Source organism: Octodon degus, unplaced genomic scaffold (genome assembly GCF_000260255.1).
Source record: "Octodon degus isolate 3935 unplaced genomic scaffold, OctDeg1.0 scaffold00189, whole genome shotgun sequence".
Classification (NCBI taxonomy): domain Eukaryota; kingdom Metazoa; phylum Chordata; class Mammalia; order Rodentia; family Octodontidae; genus Octodon; species Octodon degus.
The window spans coordinates 4,867,854-4,877,001 of record NW_004524765.1 but is presented as its reverse complement, the minus strand read 5'-3'; positions in this window follow the sequence as shown (position 1 = coordinate 4,877,001).

Sequence of the window (9,148 nt, the reverse complement as noted above, 5' to 3'; positions counted from 1 at the left end):
AAATAACAAAATCTGACTAGTCTACTTAAAAAATTTCTAAAGCTTGTAATATAGTTACTATAATTTAATTTGGCCAAATATTTGAGTGCACTAGATTTTTTTTTAAGGATTTTATGTGTCTGTGTGTTTGTGTGTCTATGTGTTTGTGCGTCTTTCAATGAACAGCTGTTCCCTTTTTTCCTTTTTTGATGATTTTTAATATTTTTATCAATAGGACTTTGTCTTTTCAATAGGCTGATAACTTTTGTTAAAAAACAATTGGATGCCATTAAAATGCAACCCATACAGGTTCATTATCACAGGCCAGAGATGGCTGAAAGGGAAAACTGCGCTTGAATACAACCAGCTTATGATGATGAAGGTACGGAGACCTCTTATTTCTCCCACCCTTGGTGAGATGGTCAGGCTAGCCAGAGATGGTTAATGAGGGGCATACATGAGACACCACTTGCTGCCTAAGACAGGAACGGGACCTTCTGCCGTCCTAGTCTCCTATGACGGGTAAGGTTTGAGTTGGGTCTGTGTAGAAGACACCTCGACCTAAGACAGGCACTGACCCCTCATGGGAATCTGCCATCTACAAAAGCCATATTTTATATACATATATAAAAGTGAAGGGGGATCTGTTGGAGGCCATTAACCGATATCCATTCTATTCCCCTGCTGAGTCAAGTTTATGGCCCTTCTCACCTAGCCCATTCCCTGTGAATCACATGCTATGCCCCAGGGGTTGCACCCTCCCCATTGCCTAGATACCTGCTGACCCCCAAGAGCTGAGACTTCCTCATTCCATCACCCCCTATATATACCCAGAACCACCCCTAAATAGAGTCTTGATCAGAATCTTTGTCTTGCCTCCATTTCTCACATCTCCTGTCCTTTGTCCCCTCTTCAATTCCCTGCTCCTCCCCCAGGTGACCTTCGTTGACTGACCCACTGGTTTGGGACAGACTTCATTATTATAAACCTTTGTAAATAGAACATGCATGAGAAACCTGAAAAATACTTATTTTTATTGTTTGGAATATAGCATTAGTCAATCACAAATGATATTTTAAAATCACCATAGTTATTTGAAAAGTCTGATAATAATGTAGTTGAAATATTAAATAGTAAGAATTTTCTGGATAATTGGCTGATAATTTAGGGGAGAAATAGTTGATTATAGTGTACTTTTTGGGAAAGGGACTAACAAAACTGATGAATATTTTGGCTTTATAAAATGTATGTGAAGGCTTTCCTCTCTGACCTTGATGTAGTTCTAGATTCTGTTCGACTTCTATGACAGGGACACTCAAGTGGCTAATAAAATTTCTTAAGGTTCAGCTAATCTATGTCTTAATTTATGTTGTCTCAGTTCTGTCTGTGCTTTGTAAAAGGGACAGAGTCTGGTCCTGGTACCATTACTTTACATCTTCTAAATGACTTTTCCATCTGGATTTTAAGGACATGTGGTTAGCAATTCAGAGTAATTTTTAGCTACTACATAGTCATCTTTTTTTAAAATGTATTTATTTATTTATTTGTGTGTGTGTGTGTGTGTGTGTGTGTGTGTGTGTGTGGCCAGCTCAGTCCACCAGGGGGCGGGGCTGGCTGGCATGTGGTGCTGGGGGATCGAACTGCGGTCCCCGCGCCCTAGCTAAACTTGTTCTAAGTAGGTGCCCCAGACCACTGAGCCATCCCACCAGCCCCATAGTCATCTTTTTTGAAGGTAAATTTAAACTACATAAACACATGTCTAATATATTTTGCCTCAGGTTATTTTCTTTATGAACTAAATTTTTTAACATTATGATCACTTCTGAAGCATCTATTTAATAAAAACTTCTTTTGTGTGCGTGTGTGTATGTGTGTGTGTGTGTGTGTGTGTGTGTGTGTGTGATGCTGGGAATCAAACCCAGGGCCTTGTATATGAGGTAAGAGCTCTACCACTGAGCCAAAACCCTAGCTCAAAATACTTATCTTAAATTTATTTGGTATAGGGTCTCACCAGGCAACTCAGACTCCTCCTGTTTCAGCTTTCCTAGCCCTGGGATTACAGGCATGTGCCTCCATGCATGGTCTTGGTCAGCCTGCTGAGTAAAGCAACCCAGGGCAGGGCAAGCAGCAATTGGAGGGGGTGAGTACATTGGGATAGGGATGAGTGGTGGGCGGGATGTGGTTTGGTGGTGTGAGGAGTCAAACCTGGATCCTTGAATTTGCCTAGGCAGGTGCTTAGACTGCGGAGTTATCTCCACAGCCCCAAAAAACTTCTTTTCTTTGAATAATACTTTTAATTACCATTGAAGCCATAAGAGTAGCTACTTGCTAAAAGAATGAAAGGTGTGACTGTGGAAAATTTACAGTAATATGTGAATATCACTTGTAAGTCTTAGATTCCATAAATTTATATCCTTTTAAAAGTCTAAAGTAGTATTACCTCAGATAAAAATTAGTCCTTTGGAAATCAAAATAATATGTTACTAATATAATTGGGCATTTTCAATGAAGATGTTGGGCAGGGGCTTTCTAAGTGTTACATTCTGAGATAATCACTTTGATTATCATTTCAAATTATATCCAGCCCTAAATGTTTTTGTGACTGTGCAAGAACTCCTCCTATGTAGTCTATTTTAATGTTGCATTTGTTTCCTTTTCTTTCCTCTCAGATCCCACTGCTCAGTGAGGCTGGCTCCTTCTGGTGCCAAAATATCACTTGTGTGTTTCTCTTTTTCTCCACTGCCAGACCCTGAATTTAAATCTCCAAACTTCACCAATTTTTCTGCAGGGGCATCCTGACAAAGCTCCTGGTTTTGTCCCTTTTCACTTCATTTTCTGGTCAGTGTCAGCAGCTTACTTAAAATAAAAATTAAAAAATAAATCATATTCTATCTTTGAATAAAGCCATGTATTGCAAGTATTACAAAACTGTTTTAAAGAATATGAGAGATGTGAGAGTAATGCTGTGTGGGTCAACACCATGTTATGTTGAACTTAACATATTTAAGAAGACTTTCTTACCTTTTATTAATTATCTCCTCTCTGCAGAAAAACTATGTTATATACTTGTCAAATTCTCAGGTGGAGCTGTCAAAAAACCAAAACAAACCTAAATGAAAAATTGTAAGGCTGTAAAAGTAGCCCTGAGTTCTATTCTAAACAATAAAATTCAGGGGCTGGGGAGATGGCTCAGTGGAATAAGTGCTTCCCTGGCAAGTACATGGGCCTGAGTTCAATCCCTGTTTCCACCAAAACAAACAAACAAACAAACAAACAAACCATAAAATTCAAAAACAACAAATACAAAACAAAAGATCTTGTCAATGCACCCTGCACTGGCTTCTGCAAACACAAGTAAGGTGTTGTGTGGCTCCAGGCTCCTTGTACTGTTGACTAACAATCACATCTGCCTTCTGGGGGATTTATTTATTTGTCAGTAAATTCCAGAAAAACTGAAATAGATTGTGTCTGAGTAAGGCAGGCTGTGTCAAAGTTTGAAAGTTTGAAAGGAAAACATGTCCTCACATTTTAATTTCCTTCACAATTTAATGCAGTAGAAATCTTCACAGACAGGCCAGAGACACCTCAAAACAACAGTTTCCTCCTTCTCTAACTTCTTTGCATTTTTGTTGTGTGAAAGGACTAACTCTTCTGTAGCACTGGATAATCCATCTCAAGAAAACACTTAAAAAACTAAGGATAATTGCTCAGATTGGGACTAATGGTAGGTACTTGTGTCTAACAGAAACATTCTCAGATTTAGAGCCAAGATCTTTCTTTGTTAAACAGAGGAGATTAATACTGTCCTACTTACAAAATGCATGTAGCAATATGTTATGAAAAGGCTATTACAGAATCTTGACCAGTGTCTGAACCAGTAAGTGTTTAAGAAATATTAGTTTATGTGTACAATGATAGTAAAATTAAAGAAAGCTGGGAGTAGAGGCAATTATATTGTTTTTATATTATAATTGCATTGTTTCCTTCTTCTGAATACTATGTCTTATTACCTGTACCAGAAAACAGAATCCCAAGCTGAAGCTTTCAGGAGTTTTCTTTTAATTTCCTTAGCAATGGTAATCTTTGTGGCAGAACCAGAGTGAAGAGAAAGGTGGCGATCATGACAAGGATTCTTGAACTTGTTTGCTGAAGGATGAGGGGTTATTAACAGAACCTGACAGAAAGCACACGGTCCTGTTTCCACTGAACCTTGAAGATGCATTTATTGTTTCTAAAAGGAGCACATCATCAAGAGACACTCTGTGCTTGTTATCACTTTCCCTGGGGCATGTCTTAATTCTCGTGTTTTTGTTTTCTTTTCTATGCAAGTTCATACAGTGCCTCCTGTGTGCCTCAAACTTGTCATAGGTAGAATGAAATATTAATTAAAAAGTTGACTAATTGTTTGATTCATTAGCCATTAAATCAGTAATACAGTCTCTTAGTGTGGTCAGTGAATTATCCTGTAAGCTTGGGGGTAGTAAAAGCAGCCCTAGATGTCCCTAATATCTCTGACACTCACAGTGGGACCTTGCAGTTGTTCATGCTGGTCTGACAATTAGGCTGCACTGCTTTCTTGTTGACCTGATCTCACAAAATACCACCTCATTTAAGCTTAGAGATCATGACAAAATGAGATAAAACAGAGCCAATATAATTTTGCCTACACATAGGCAAGAACAATGTCACAGTACCACCCATACATACCAAATATTCTGTTATCATGACTAAAACAGGTGACATACTTTGGGAGGAGCAATTATCATTTTACTTTCCTTTTTCTTTATTCTATATGTAAGTGGGGTTTTAAAAATACATAATTATTGAATTATCCTTACTTTTAGATATCATCCAATTGGACCAAACTTCCATTGCCCTAGACTCCCTCAAATCACCTAGTCAAAGCACAGATCCCTTGATTGATTCTTTTAAACATCATCTTATTGCAGACTTTTAGGGGTTCCATGTGGTGCACCTTATCTCTTGCTGTAAAGAGTAATCAACAGAACTTGTTCATCAACAGTTACTCCTGTGGTCTTATACTAAGAATATTAACAAACCTAAAATAAAATAAGGTTGCTTTGAAGCAGGAAGTTTTCCCATGAGACTTTGTAGAGAGATCTGTAAGAAGACAGCTTTATCTGGGGACAACTTCCAGGCTCCTGGATGTTCTTACCATAAAGAGGGTCCATTAGTGCAGTCCTCAGGCAGCTGCTCTCTGAATAAAGATAAGCAGATTGTTGGCTCTGAGACCATGACACGCCACCACTATTTTATGCCGAACTTAACATATTTAAGAAGACTTCTCTCTTACCTTTTTTGATTATCTCCTCTCTGCAGAAAAAACCATGTTATGTACTTGCCAAAGTCTCAGTTGGAGCTTTCAAAAAACCAAAAGAAAACCTAAATGAAAAATTCCAAGGCTGAAGATATAGTCCTGAGTTCTATCTTAAGCAATAAAATTAAAAAAACAAAAACAAAACAAAAGGTCTAGTCAATGCATTGGCTGCTGTGAACACAAGTGTTGTGTGCATGTGGCTCCACACAACAGAGGAAGATCTTTCTGACACAGTTCACCTCCCATCTCTTTGTTCTCCTGATTGTGGCAGAAATTTCAATCAAAAAACGTGAGTGCGATTCCCTTCCCATACAGGGCACTTTACACCTCATAGCCCCAGCCTGGCAGGCCTGATGCTCTGCACTGCAGCCTTGCTCGCTTTTCTGTCCCACTTCCTAGTTGCTTGCAAGGTGTTTTTTTTTTTTTTTTTCTTTTTAATTTGGTAAAATAAAGCTATTCAAACATAGAGTGGACACTTAAGTAATGTGCTATGCGGTGATTTTTGCCAGCTAAAAATGTAAATGATCATTTACATTTAGTGTATTTGGGCTATGATTACTAAATACCCTGAGTTGGTTAAATTTTAAATTAGAAATTTTCATAGTTCTCGAGGTTCAGAAATCTAAGAACAAGCTACCAGAAGATTCAGTGTCTAATGAGGCCCAGATTTCTGGTTCATAAATGGTGCAAACTGACTATGTCTGTACATACATGATGGAAGTGGGAGGCATTTGGGGGGCTTCTGTTTTACACTGGGGGATTTTAGGCTTCTTCTGAGGAGACTAATGTCAATCAGGAATGATCAGCCATCCTGGCCTAATCACCTCCAAAGAGCTCGCCCCTTTGAACAGCCAGCACTTTGGGAAATTTTTGGGAGAACACAAGCATTCAACTCACTACAGACATATAGTGTGAATGACTTGCAGCGAGGGGGACAAGCCCTGTAGCAAAAATGGCCAAGAAAAGCAGGTGTGATTGGTTAGTTAATAATATTCAGAGGTATCTGTAGTCCTCTTTATATCTTTTCTCCTTTTCCCTCTTTATCTCTTTTCTGTATTTCTTTTAATTCTTCATCTCTAGGCTTGATCTGAGAATATAGTATGTGTTTAAAAGAGTTTTGTGGCTGCATAGTTGATATATGACAAACTGTGTACATTTAAAACATGATATCTGATATATTATGACACATTAGCTCAGTGAAACCATCACTATAATCAAGATAAGATATGTAATCCTCATCCCTGAAGTTTCTCCAAGGCCTCTGTAATCTCTCTTTCTCCTCCTTTAGGAGATCTCTGTAGGGTAACTGTTCTTCCTGTCCTGAGATGAGTTTGCATTTTCAACAACTTTGGTGAAATAAGTAAGGCACAGAAAGACCAAAACTGCATGTTCTCAGTTAAATGTAGAAGCCAAAAATTGGTCCCATAGGAAAAGAAAATAGGATAGTGATTCTCAGAGGTTGTAAAAGTTGGATGTGGCATAAGAAGAGATGGAGGGAGCCCAGGGAGATGGCTCAGTAGAATAAGCGCTTCCTTGGCAAGTGCAAAGGCCTGAGTTCAATCCTTGGTTCCTAAAAAAAAAAAAAAAAAAGAGAGAGAGATGGAAGGAAAGTGGCTAGCAGCACAATGTTGTAGTTAGAAGGAATAACTTTTTTAATGATTGTTAGCACAGTACAGTAACTATGATTAGTTACAATTATTTGAGTATTTGAAAATAGCTAATACAATTATAAATATTCAGGACAGAAAGATATGTCTGAGGTGATAGATATGCCAATGATGCTAATTTAATCATTACAGAGTACATATGTATATACTTTACCCCCTAAATATTTTCAATCATGTGACATTTATGTTTTTAAATTCATAAGTATTCATAAATATATTATTTGAATTACACCATTATGTACTCATTTTTAAAACATTCTGGCTTCTTTTACTCAGAATACTACTAATAACCATTATTATTATTATTTTGATACTGAGACTCAAACTCATGACCTCAAGTTTGCCAGGCAGGCACTGTACCGCAGAGTTAAATCCCTGGCCCAGCACAATTCCTTTAAAATTCATTCAGGCTATTGTAGGTATCAATATTTTATTCTTTTTCTTACTGAATAAGATCTGTTTGTGTGAGCACATGAAAACATGTTCATCAATTCACCTGTTGGTGGATGTTTATATTGTTCAGTGCCAAGCTTTGTGTTATTGTAAATAAACCTGCAAGGAACATTTGCGCTCAAGCTTCTTGTGTGGCATAAGATTTTTCTGTCAAGTATATAACTAGAGATAAAATGACTATACCAAGGGGTGGATACATGCTTAGCTTTTCAAGAAACTTTGAGGCTGTCTTTCTAATACAATGTTTTATATCTGCATAAGCAGGGTACCAGAGCTTTCATTCCCTTATATTATCAACACTTGTATAATAGCCTTTTTAATTTTGGTCTATCTTGTGTGTGGATAGTGGTTTCTCACCGAGTTTTAAATTTATATTTCCCGGGCCAGACAGATAGCTCAGGGGACTGAAGAGCCTGTTTAGGCAGAGTGGTGGCTGGGATTTGATCCCAGGTGTGTCTTGCCCCTGGGGAAATGGAGATTGAGACTGGGCGTGGTGGCATGCACGGGTAATCCCAGCACCTGGAAGGCTGAAAACAGGAGAATAACTATGAGTCTGCTCTACATAGTGAGACCCTGGAGACCCTGAACTAAATACATTAAAATAAATACATTTATATTTCTATATTGATTAGTGATTTTGAACATGTTTTCATTTGCTGATTTGTCAGCAATACTTTTTTTTTAAATTGTTTTTTCATTGCCCATTTTATTATTTCTTTCTTTCTTTCTTTTTTTCTTTTTTTCTTTTTTTTGGCGGAACCGGGGATTGAACTCAGGCCCCTGCGTTTGCCAGGGAAGCGCTTATTTCACTGAGCCATCTCCCCAACCCTTGTTATTTCTATTTGTTATTTTTAGTCTGAGACAAGATTTCACTACACAGTTTAGGCTGGCCTTGAACTCACTTTGTAGCCTAGCCTGGCCTTGAACTCATGGTGATCCTCTTGTCTCACCCTCCCAAGTGTTGGAATTATAGATGTGTATGCTACCATACCCAGCTTGCCAGTTTTAATTGGACCACTTGTCTTTAGTTCTATACATTTATTGTATATAGTATGTCTTAGTTACCTTTTTACTCATTGCTGGGACAAATACCTGACAGTCAAAGTGAAAGAAGGAAAGCTTTATTTAACTCAATTACTGAAAGGTTTAGTCTATATTTCGCTGGCTCCAGTGCAAATGACAGCAGTTCATGCAGCAGAAAACAATGAAGAGCAGAGGAGGAGCAGCAGCTGCAGAGTCCATCAAGCCTCTTTCTTCTTTCTATGCTGACTACCAAGACCGGCACTCCTCCAAAGTGGTGCAGCTGCAAAGCTCAAGCTCCTTTAAAAATTCAGATTTCTCCACGGAAGTGGGGCAGGGTGGCAGGAAGTCGGGCAGGGCAGCAGGGAGCCTTTTTCAATTCCTAGGCCCTGCCCACCTGCAGTGCTTGACCCCCACGCTGAGAACTGCCAGCGCTTCAGCCAAGTTGACACAACGTGTCAACTAACACATAGCATTAGATAGACAGATAGATAGATAGACAGCGATATATATTATAAATTATAAATTATTAGTATAGTTAAGCCAAGTAACACATCTTTTACTTTTATGATTAAGAACAACTAAAATCTATTGTTTTAGAAAATTTTCAGGGGCCGGGGAGATGGCTCAGTAGAATAAGCGCTTCCCTGGCAAGCGCAAGGGTCTGAGTTCAATGCCCGGTTCTGAAAAA